Below are 12,813 nucleotides of genomic sequence, written 5' to 3'. Positions count from 1 at the left end.
CGGCGCCGGAACCGGAAGTGACGCTCCTCGGGGTGCCGGAACTAGAAGTGATGTCATCAAGGGTGAATCAGGCAGGTTTTCCCGTGTTTGGACTGCAGAGGCAACAGAAGGTTTAGTGCACCCCGTCACCCCCTGACCTGGCATGGAATTACCTTCACTTGGTCCATACAGCTCCTTCCTACTCACACGTATGTGACAAGCTGTACTAGATTTGAAAAAATTATAGAGCACGCTGGGTTTCTTAGTTAAGAACAAATTTAAACAAATTGCATTAAGTAAATTAGCCATTGATGGCAATTACCCCCTGTTCTCTTTGTTGGCCAATCAAATCAACTTTATTTCTAACAGAAGGCTCATAAAATGAGTTGTAAAATCTTGTACACTATTTTAAGTAGAGTATTAGTCAGGGATTTAGTAGTAAAATGGAAAACAAACCTTCTACGATTGTGTATCTATGACACTGTCTTGATCATTTCTACTATATAACATATATGAGACCTACACTTATTCAGAAATATCCATTACCATGAATGTGTCCTCTGTCCTTAATGAGTATGGCTTATATAGTAGATTGGGTCACCACGCCATAGACTGAGAGCCAGGCATTAATATGGATCCTTCATGCATACAACTGGCATACTTATCATATTCCTACAGGTTTCAAACAGGGCTTTAATTGGGTTTGATTTTATTCTTGGATTTGTCTTTTTCATTGTCCTTCTAAAAAAAGCATTAATAACATTGTCTGAACAGTGCAATAAGCATTTCTTGCCTAATGCAGGGTAATGTGGAATCGGTGTATGTGGTAACAAGGCAGGAACCAACCATGCATAGGGTGCCAGATCATTGCAGGGCATGCTCAGGCACACCAAGCCAGCTTCGTGTTGCTAATTCACCAAACAGAAATGAAATAATAATAATAATAATAATAATATGAAGATTATCATTTTGGGGATTATTTTAAATGACAAAATCCGAGGTAACCATTTTATGATTTTAAACATCAGCATTGGGTCTTGTGTGTATATTTCCTGAAACTCTGGAGTCAAAGTCTATTGCATGGGATGCAAAATAACTTGCTCTGAGTGCCTCCTGGAGCTGTGAGTTAGCAATATTATTAACCATTCATCCACTTCATTGCACCGCTCTACCCAAGTTGAAGTTATATAAAATAAAGAGAAATAAAATTTCCACAGCTGTTTTATCCATGTGTTTTTAGTAACAGAGAGTCAATGCAAATTACAGCCAATTTATACCAGGTGCAACGCAAGAACCAGCACTGGTCTGAATGAGATACCAGATGTCCGCAGAGCATGCACACACTCAAAGAAACATAGACACGCTCACTGCAACGCTATTTATAGTCACTTGTTAGCATCAATCTTAAAAATAAATAAAAATAAAAAATGTTGTATTTCTACCACATTTTGACATCACCAAGGGCATACAGGTTAATTACCAACTGTAAACTGGTTCTATTGTGAGTGAATGTGCGCACATGTGCCCCTGCAATTGGCTACTATTTTTTTTATTTAATAATACCCACACTGTTTCCAATAGCAAAACCAGAAACAGCTGCAGTAAATCCATAACCCTGCACTGGATTAAGTGGCGTGTAAGGGTATTGGGTCAGGAACAGGGGTTTTAGATATCCTCAAAGAACTTGGGACAGGAGTCAAATAGAGTGCACTGATTCCGACTACTTGAGTAGTCATGTTGGAGTAGTCAAGGGATCATCACAAAGGGGGCACTAGAATAATTGAAGGATAATGAGGGACTGCTATCAATAGAAAGAAAATATACCAGTACACTTGGTGGCAGCAGGGGAAGTCCATTATGTTGTTTATAGCACCCTGCTACTCACTATGCTGGATATGGTTACCTGAAGCATGTAGTTGCACAGATATCTGTGGCTGCTTGATTTGACATTGGAGGTTCCACAACCCAGGCATAGGCCTCAAAAAATCGAAATCAGATGGCTGGTAGGTCAGGTCAGATCATGTCAGGTTGAGGAGCAGGCACTGGTACAGCACATTGCTGTACCTACCACATGACAAAACAGGTCGGGATCCTGGTTGGCAACCCCCCAGGCAGATCCAGTCCCACCCTTCGGAAATGACTGTCTATCTTCCACAGTCAGGCATCACATGAGGATCCTGCAAGCTAGATCACCCTCGGGGAATCACTCCACATGGCCATAGTTCTGTAATTGATGCTACCTCACAGTGCTGGTAATGTGCCTCGTTTGGAACTCCATGATCTACTGCTTGTCAAAAGTCAAACCAGCGGTACCCAAGGATTCTCAGAAGAGACACAGTAACAAAGGAGTCCTTTCTTCGTCTCAGGTCACTGGATAGCGTCCATGACTTGCAACCATAAAGAAAAACAGGAAATGCCAGGACTCTAAAGACTTGGACCTTTGTCCTTTTGCAAAGATATCGGGAGCGCCACACACCCTTTTTCAGTGACCTCATGACCACCCATGCTTTCCTACTCTATCTAGTGAGTTAATAGGAAGAATCACCAGGGACATGAATGTCACTACCGAGGTAAAGGTTAAAAAAATAAGGTGAGTAATGAGCCTTTTGGTAGCATTATTAGGTGGAAAAAGTGATATAAGCAGATAGGGGTTGAAGTCTGTAAAATTAGACCAAAGGATTAATTTTCTGTCTATTTACTTGGTACTTACTTATCTTTACTTGCATAATTCCCATCTTTGCTTTTTTATTTTCTATAGGAAAACACTTAGTTTTACATATTTGGCTTCACTAAAATTTATTTGGAGATCATTGATGGCTCCCGATTTCCTCTTATAAGTAAGAAGAAACTTAAGGATATGGGTATTTACGTATATTTTCATATGCAGGTCAACTAAACAAAAAAAACAAGCTATCAGATACATGTTGCTTATATTTCAATATTTGTCTTACAAGTGAAAATTACTTCATTCGAAGATCTTGTACTTAATTTATCAGTTGTTTTCTGTGCATTGGCAAATACAATCCCCCACTAACTTTTTGTAATTTTAGATCATTCATTTGGATGACTTGCTTGACATTTTCATGAAAGCCTTTTTTTAAGATTCTAACTGCTCATCGGCTTACAGTTCCTGTCACATTGCAAGAGATAAGCATTTTTACTCATCATTCTGCAGGATCGCCTTTCATGAAAACACATAAACCAATGTATTCTTATTTCTAAAAGTTTGGAATATGTCATTTTTGTATCAAGTTGTGGCCATTGTCAACTTCCAAAAAAAAAAAAAGCATAAATGTTATGTCCCTTTTAATAATATGTATGGAAGATCAGTTACAGGAAGAGGTTGGCTGGGCAGTCTCACATCATTGTTGAGCACAGATAGTAAAACTAGCATCTTTAAAAAAAAATTAACTGTGTGGCAGCAAGAATGATAGCAAAGTGCTCCAAAGAGCAAAAACATGCAATCATCAGTCATACTATTCAGAATTCAATGTAGATGCGATGGATTAAATCATCAGATATTGATTTATTCATAATTCACATTCATCCCCAATCCAGGTTACCAAATGATTTTCTAAATTAATGCCACCTAGGAATAACAGCCAACAGCATGCATGATCCAGCCTTTCAAACTGACCAGAGAGAGTAACGGTGGGTTAGCAGTACTTTCATGTTTCTGTCCATGCAGCACTGCTTTAAGAACAAAAGAGGGGTTTACATAGAAGCCACCTAGTTCCTTAAGTGTTTAATTTGGTCACAAACTGCCACGTGTTAAAGATATTGAGGAGAGGAGAGGAGGAGCAGTTCCGAGCATGCACCGATACAGTATGTTGCACTACCCACCACACGACTATTGAGACAATGAGAAGAATTAGTTTCAAGCGGGGTTATGCATACACACCTCTGACCTCACTTTGGAAATAAGGCACTTGTGACAGACAAAAACTTCAGCAGGAAGTTAGCCTCCATATATTGTAATTAGGAGGAGTTGTTACACAAGGACAGCATTACTGACGAAAGCCCATAATGTGTGACAGAGTATACAAACGTGGCCCTTATCAAACATGTGTACTTATTATTGTGGTCTATACTCACATAATAAAGTATACTAAAAATGTAGAGCTTTCACGTAACAGTATCAAGCAATGGCCTTTAAAAACAAATTAGATAACAGCTTAGCAACATTCCCATATAGAAATCCAATTTGAAACATCAGTCTATTCAATACTCAACCTCCCTAATTAATTTCACGGTCTCAATAGCTCTGGGTGCACAGCAGGACTCATCCCAGAATTTCCTCCCAGTCCATCATAGGGCAGGCACCCACACACACATATACAGACACTCATTTATTTTAGGCCAGTTTAGAGTCACTAAAAAAAACTGAACACACATCTTTAGGATGTATGAGCAGCACTGCAGTTTCTGGGGAGGAAACACACCAATACTGGGAGAACTCAACACAGTCTGAGAGAAGATCAGGAGTTAAAACCCGGACTCTGGATCTATGAGTTAGCAGCACTATTATTTCATCACATCATACAACTGCTATACTGTTCAGAGCTAAAAAACAAAAGACACCAATACTGAACAGCCACTTGGGGGAATTATTTGTTAAGTCAAATAGTAGTCGATCCTGCGGTGGGTTGGCACCCTGCCCGGGATTGGTTCCTGCCTTGTGCCCTGTGTTGGCTGGGATTGGCTCCAGCAGACCCCCGTGACCCTGTGTTCGGATTCAGCGGGTTGGAAAATGGATGGATGGAAATAGTATTCGAGTGAACGATGGCTATGACTCCCACAGTAAACCAGAATTGAGACAGGAGTCAGGCTTAGATCATTTTCTCCAGACAATTAGCAGAGCAGAGCAAAGGAAAAGGTATGAAAACACACACCCATCCAGGTTCTAAACCCTTTAACCCCCCCCCCCCCCCCATAGCATGGCAGGTAGCTGGTAGTAGCATCAGATCCAAGGCAGGCATCAAACTTCACCATGTTGCCATTGTTCGGTACACTCATCTCTCTATTTATAAAAAAAATCATGGAAGACTTGGAAGGAGACGATACGTGATCTTCTCGGAAGGCAATTAAGACAATTTGACGTCCCACGAGAGACACTTCAACGCCACGAGAGACAAGGCAGTGAGAAGGCAGTGAGACAAAAGAACAGCTGCTGTACAGGCATTTAAATGATCAACGCGCAGCACGACAAGCAGAACACGCAGCTCGGCAGCAGCAGGAGAAAGATAGCAGCTGATCAGACCGCATCTCCTCAGTGTGTGTTCAGCATAATATCCTCATCCCCCAGACAACGCGAGCGGCAGAGATGCAAAGTGGCTGGAGCATAGCGTGTCCAGGGGGGGGGATGGGAGGGGGTTGGAGAGCGAAGCAAGCAAGGGGCAAAGCCCTCTAGTATACAAAATGGATCAAGTCAGAGTTCCAGTTAAATCCAATACACACATATGTGACAAAACCCGGGCCAGAGAAATCCCACGAAGGACAAAGCAAAACACAGACAGTGCCCAAGCCAGGAATCAAACTTAGATGTGAAGCTGCACTGTGCCATCATGCCACCCTGAGTGACAATAGTTGGCACATTTATTTTCAAACCTGCTTAATGCTGCACTGGGTCAGTCGGTGGAACCTATCTCAGGAGCATCAGGCACAAGCAATGTGAGAATCCACCCTGAATGAAACCCAGAAGAGGAAAATAATAATAAAACCTAAATACCAATAATAATGACTCCTAATAAGGGAAAATAGCTTCTAAATGTGTTAGATATAAGGACTAAAATAATAAGCACAAAACAAAAATCACATTAAATGGTCTAGGAACACAAAGTGGGGGCATCATAATTCAATCAAAAGGACTATTAAAATACTGGGAAAGCAAATTTGAAAAGGCCTTAATAGAAATACTGGCAATAGTTTTAATGTTATGCTTGTAGATATGCTGTGCTTTTTTGACACATGACATTAAACAGAACTGAAACAATAATAATAGTACTAGTTTTTGCAACTTAAGAAATTGTACTTTTAAAGAAACACACATTTCATTTTGTCACATGTGATGGATAAGGCCTATGCTTTTATCAGAAAGATTACTGAGATGGAAGCTGCTAAAAGAAAACCAGAAAAAGCTACCAAGTGTCTTTGAATTTTTGAAAAATCCCAGTAATTAAAAAATTAAGAAAAAGAGATGGATTTTTAGTTTAGCGCTAAAGAAAAGAAGTTGACAGACCACTGATAATGATAGAAGTGTACCAAAGCAAAAAAAAAAAAAGGAAATAGGCTACAAAACTACGGCAGTGTGGTGGCACAGAATTCAGTATTGCTGGCTTACATTTAAATCCTGACCCGGTCAGAGTCAGCCTCAGGTCTACAGACAGTGAATTGTATTATGCAGTAGTGAAAATGATTGATGGATGCACAGTGGACTCTTTCTCTTAGTGTTAGCACACATGCCTACAGGGGCAGTAGTTATGAGGACACACTGGCATACAATTTAGGTGCTTTATCATAAGAATGATACAGAAGTGCTAGAGGAAAATACAGAAAAGTGTTACTTGACTGAAGTCAGGACTAAAGGGCATATGCTGTAAGGAAAAACTGAAAGAGCCAAACAATACACAACAAGCACGGCATACAGTAGCTGCACAGTGGCTAGTCCTGTTACCAGATGGATTCAGAGCATATCTCTTGAATCCCTTATCTGTTCATCATTTGTACGAACTGCAAAATTTCCACATTGTTTCTGTGTCTGCACAGGTTTAACTTCAAACACTTTAGGGTTACTCCAACATCCGAAAAACGTGAATGTCTGATTTACTGGTGATGAAATGGTATGAGTGAGTTAGTATGATCATGTAGTGGACCCTTCAATGGACCACTGCTGCCACGTCCAGGGTTGGTTCCTGTCTTGTGCTTAATGCTACCATGCTACAGTAGGTCCAAGACCTTGCTGATTAAGCACCCTGACTTGAGTGTTCTTATGATAATAAATGTTTAGACACTGATGCCCCCTAAGCTGCATTATTACACATAGACATGTTAAGCACAGTTTTGTGGATCAAACATTAGCTGGACAGAACTGATAAGAAGACAGACATGAGCCCTGAAGATGGCACATCCAAAGACCATTCCAGTTCACTCAGTGACCAATCCAAAGCAGTCATTTAAAATGCTTGTGTTTCACCACTAAGAGGGCCATACAGTAGATATCTATTAATTGTTTGTATACTTTTGTAAAGTGGTTTGAGATATTACCTACCACAATGGGACTTCTATAAAATAATTAATTGACTAATATGAAAATCAACATTTGCAGATCAAACACCTTTAAAAAGATCCAATTTATGAGACCACATAGGAGTCATATAATTGCTTTTACTAGAAAGTTGATTCAGTTCATGAGGAAGTCACTTGGATGAGTGATGTAACATATCTCCCTGGAAAAGAACTATGTCCAGATGAACTGAATCAACTTGCTAGAATTTCCTTACCTGGATTATTGAGCATGCATCGAGACATAATTGCTTTTAATTTTTCCCACAGGCTTTAAGTAAACTTGAGCAAAAACTATTCTTAAACCCAGCACAGTGGCAATTCCATTATGCCTGAAACTAAAACACACAAGAAGTATACTTCAAATAGTATTTTAAACAATTTTCAGGAAATTGTTTTTATTAAAGTCACCCACAAATGAAAAACCAATAGCCAACTTTTTTTGCAAACTGTCAGTATCCCATAATGCCAAAGCCAAAAAAAAAGCCATCCTTAAAGGAATTCAGAGGAAATGTAACACCAGATAATCACCATCACATTTGGATGGGGTGATGACAAGAGTGGAACTTACACCAGGATATACTTTCTCCATGTTTAATATAAAATATTGACATGAACCACACTGTAGACTATAATGTCTTTTCATTAAATGAAAGCCTTTGTTTTTTTCCAAATTATTAAGCAGAACAACTCTTTTACACATTAAAAGCTTTATTCATGTTAAGCAGCACAAAACTACAATTACCAGCATTCACTGAGGCAAATAGCAATGTAAAATTATGCATCCATGATTAGAGATATATAAATGCTGAAATGCTATCGGTCCAGTTCCCATGCTTCCTTATTCTGGCAGTGGATTGTTGGGTGTCTTAGTGTATGCCAGCAGCTTTGTGTCAAAAGTAGTCTTGCACTGGTTATTGCTGAATAGACATGGGACCAATTTACTGATACCAATTGTCCTAGTACAGCGTGCATATATTTGGGATGTGGAATGGAAGACTGGGCCACTGGAAAATAACCCACCCATGCGCAGAGGAAACATGCTGATTTCACACAGACAGTGAATGAGATCTTGAAAGCAGCACTTAAAAATTTGTGAAAAAGCAGTGTTCAACCCCAGGTTCCTCAAATCCTGTTTAAGGGTTTGTATGTTTGGTTTTAATTTCAATATTATAAAAAGGCAAACACACTGTGATATGAAATAGTAACAAAAATAGCTAGCCACAGTGAGGAAAAGGAGAGGAAAGAGAACAATTATGACACATAGTCTTGTTACATTATTTAAACTATATGAAGGTATTAAAATGTAGGCGCTTTTATCCATTCCTCAATTTTATCAGAACTAAAACAGGGATTTTGAACAACTTCCTAATTCTTATTTTGTCTACATATATAATTAATCAATTAATTAATAACCTTTATAAAATGCTTTCCTAACCTGCTCATAGCACTTAACATAGCGGGAAACTACTTCAACCACCACCAATGTGTAGCATTCACCACATTTTAGATAGGGGGCCATACCATGCTGGATAATTTAGCCAAAACATTAGGAAATGCCCTGTTGTTTTCAAAAGATGCTCAGAGATCTTTTATGACCACAAAGAGTCAGGACCTTGATTTTACATCTCATCCAAAGGATGTATATATAAAATGACTAATTAGCTATTTCATCAAAACGTGTGTTTTTCTCTAACATTTAAATTATCAATCCATCCATTATCTAAGCCATTTAATACGGTACACAGTTGTGGGTATTGACAACACCTGGCACAAGGCTGAATCCTGCCGTACATGGGTTGCCAGTCCAGAGTCACTAATTTACTCAACATTCGTGCCTTTTTGGCATGAAGAAGGTAAATATGAGTACACACACCCACATAGGCAATGACATAGCTGAGATTTGAACCCAAAACTCCGAAACTATGAAAGAGCAGTGCTAATGCCAAGGTACCTGCACATGTAAACATTTCAATCACCTTATCATAAATATATTTCCAAATGTACTTGATACTGTTCTTGTCCGTAATTAATTTACTTAATTTACTTTTCAAAGTACGGCAAATGGATACTCATCAGCCCTGAATCTTTAAATCGCAGAGACTGTGATTCTCCATGCGCTGATACACCATAGTGGTGTAGGCATAGAAATTTCCTTGCCTTCCTCCCTTCGATTATCTTGTTTCTGCGGCGCTCAGTGAATTTGGGACACTACCTCCTCCATCCAACATTTTTTCATCTTGTTTACTATGAGTCACACTGTTTGCCATTAGTACAATGCAGGCAAATGAATTGGAATTATGTAGCGGAGGCATAGATGCATCAGACTCAACGGGTTCTTAAAGAGCAGAATATTTTCAACTCGTTAGTCAATTTTCTGAATCCGTGTAAGAAAAAATTCTGGACTACTGGGAACTGCAGCTCAAGGCTGAGACTAACCGAGGATGGGGCGCCAGTCTATCGCTGGGAACAGTTCTTGAAGTTATTATGATCGTTCGGCTATAAACTGATATTCACCAAGCTTGCCCAAAAAGTGCAGGTTTGAAATACATAAAATATATACTTGGGAGACTGTATTTCTTTTGTATATATTTTTGCGTTTCCAAAAACGGAACTGTGACATCTGTCACACGGCTCTGGCCATTGTATAGGCAATATGCATTAAAGGGATATTCGAAGTTGACGTAACAAAAATGACATGACATCTTCTGATTTTTAAAGGCTTCGAAACAATCGTACTTTACTTAAACCTACCTTTTTAGAAGTTAAGCCAATGCTAGATTCGGTTCTAAAGCAAACATCTCGCTTTCCCCCGCAACTGTTCTTTGTGCTTGAATGCGACTCTTAATACAAGTTTATAAAACACATGTTTTGGCAAATTGTGCATTACATACATATTTATGCAGCATTCAAATTGAAACACTTTAATACAAGTTGGTCAATCTATGCACTTTGCAAGAAGTTCTACCAGCCATGGATCATTCAATGTGAAATATTTGCACTAATCAAAAATAAATGTAATGTCTACAGGATCATCGGCTCTGGATCTGCATTCAGTCAAAGCTAGAGGAAGACTGAGACAACGTGAAAACTGACAGAAATAGCAACCATTCTGTTCTGCAGAAAGCAAGCTGCCGATACGAGAACTGTTATATGTAATTATATAAATCACTGAACCTCGATGTGTTTTTCAAAAGAATTTTAACCCTGCACATTTAATGCGTTTTAGAACGTCATATAAAGACAGTTACATTATTTGAATGGAACATGAAACCCTTATTCGCGATCCCTCAATCACAGAGTGACTGCGTCTTTAAATTACTTATACATTTTACACAAGGTATACAAAAACACAACCCCTCCTACTAAAACTGACAGGATCCTGGTTAAGGCAAACCTTAGATTTCTACAACAATCGTGATAATCAAAAAACGCACAACAGCCATGAATAAAAATGATAATAAAAACGCATTGCACTTACATGATGGAAGTTCAGTAAGCACATTTAAATAGTGAAACGAGGACGACGATAAACAGCAGCAATCTATGACCTACTTTCTGCCTCCTGTAAATGTCGCACCACTAACCTACTTTCTAGCCAATGACGCGATTCGTGTAACCTGCATTGCTTTCGTGACCAATCAGACAGGGTCGCCTAATCCAGAGCCAATCATATAATGTCCGGTAAGCCAGCAGCCCAATGAGGGCGGGTTTTCGTCTAAGAGCGCTTACCTAAGAAGCTCGCCTGCTTCTGACCGAAGACATTGCCCTCGTTTGCATTTATTCAGCAAAGACCAATAGGAGAACGAAAAACCCAGTAAGGCGGTTCCTACGCCCCCCTTAAAAAAGGTTCGTGGAAGGTTTTCACTACCTCCGTTAGTAATAAGAATATTATAAATAGGTTACCATTAAAAGTTTTTTTTAATCGGATAGCTGATTTTAGATACACTTTTCAAAGTAAATTAGTAATCAATTTCTTATTCAAATAAAGAGCAACCTGATTGACACGATCTTGTAAAAAAGGAAAGGAGTGATGTAAGAGTATCATTAAATAAAAAAAGAAATTATAACAACGTAACTTATAAAATATCAAAACCCTTCATTAAAAAACATTTTTTTGTATGTAATGAAGGGCACTTTGTGCTTTAAACTGTACACTAGTAGAATAATAAAGAAATTTGACACAGACGAACAAATCGGTAGAAAAGTGGATCTAAGTTACAAATTATTTAAAGGTTATGCTATATTAATAATGCTCTCCACTTCAGTAAATACACAGTATAGCAATCTTCATGGTGAAACTGTCGCAGTGCACATTTTGTATTTCAAAAAGTGCGCAGTGTGCAACTGTTGCCATGCTGCCTGGCTAATGGTAAGGAAGACCTTCGCTCGCCTACCTGACGAATGCAGGATGTGCAGGAGTCTAAATAAGGTCACAGTAGCCTCAGGGAGAGGAAGTGCCTCCGATTCTGATAATGACCGAGAACAACTGTGATAATAGCTATAGCAAACGTGTTCGCTCATTGAGTTTAATAATAGCTAGCAAAGGTGCAGGCTCACAGAACTCAATGATCACATTTATGACATTCATTTACTTTTTATATTGTTTGTTTGAATCTAACATCAAAACTAAATAAGCAGAAAACTGCTGTAATTATAATTTTGTGGATTTTAATTAAAGATTGCCAACCTCTGTGTCAGTCATGTCCTTAAACAGAGCGAGACCCTTTCCAATATACTTTGTACCTGTGTAGACAAACACACATTCTTAAAAATTGCTTAAAAATTTAGAGATTTCAGGGAAATAGAACCCATCCCAGCAGTAACAAGTGCAAGACAGGGAACATGCCTGGAAAGAGTATCACTCTATTGCAGGTCACACACATGCTCACACTCACTTGGGCCATTTTAGAGTCATCAATTATATTAACCTGCATATCTTTAGGAACGCTGGAGAAATATGCAGACGAAACCTCATATGGACATGGGAAGAATGTGCAAAGTTCACAATGACAATAACCAGATGCAGGAATCAAATCCAGGATGCAGTATTCATGAGATGGCAGCAATCTATCTATCTAGTCACTCCTACATCATATTAGTTTTTAAATTGGCAATCTGTGCTTTTATAAATAAAGACTGGTGTGATACAGTTTTAGAATAATGCAATCCAATATAAAAAGGGAAGTCATTAATGTAATCATTCTAATGTAAGAATTAAGAATAACTTTAATGATAAAACTTAACATTAGCAAAAGTTAACATATCAAACACTAAAGCTATTTATAAAAACATCCACAATGTCATTGTATTTTTAATTGCACACAATGAAAGAAGGAGGTAAACTACTTAGTGAAATAATAGAATCAAGGCCAGGAATTTGCAGCTGATGAGCAAACGGGCAGAAACAAAATATATCTCATCTTATATATATCAATTAATCTTTAATATGTACAATAGTAAAAGAAAATACTGTTTTTTGTCACCGTATTACAGTAATTCAAGAGATGTGGTCCAAGCTGGGAAAACCCCATTTAATTGTAAGATTTTTAA

The 12,813-nt window shown here is 38.5% G+C and overlaps 1 protein-coding gene across 5 annotated transcripts in view; it reads right to left on the bottom strand.

The window, feature by feature from the left end:
• LOC114645979 (aryl hydrocarbon receptor nuclear translocator-like protein 1) overlaps positions 1-10,838 on the bottom strand; it is a 109,477-nt gene extending 98,639 nt beyond the window's left edge. For all 5 annotated transcript variants that reach the window (XM_051922767.1, XM_051922769.1, XM_051922770.1 and 2 more), the window contains exon 1: positions 10,742-10,838. The gene's annotated coding sequence lies outside the window, so the exon portion shown is untranslated. The remainder of the gene's footprint in view (positions 1-10,741) is intronic.
• Positions 10,839-12,813: the final 1,975 nt, after the last annotated feature.

Source organism: Erpetoichthys calabaricus, chromosome 2 (genome assembly GCF_900747795.2).
Source record: "Erpetoichthys calabaricus chromosome 2, fErpCal1.3, whole genome shotgun sequence".
NCBI lineage: Eukaryota > Metazoa > Chordata > Cladistia > Polypteriformes > Polypteridae > Erpetoichthys > Erpetoichthys calabaricus.
The sequence above is the reverse complement of the archived record's forward strand: the minus strand, read 5'-3'. Positions and strand labels throughout refer to the sequence as shown.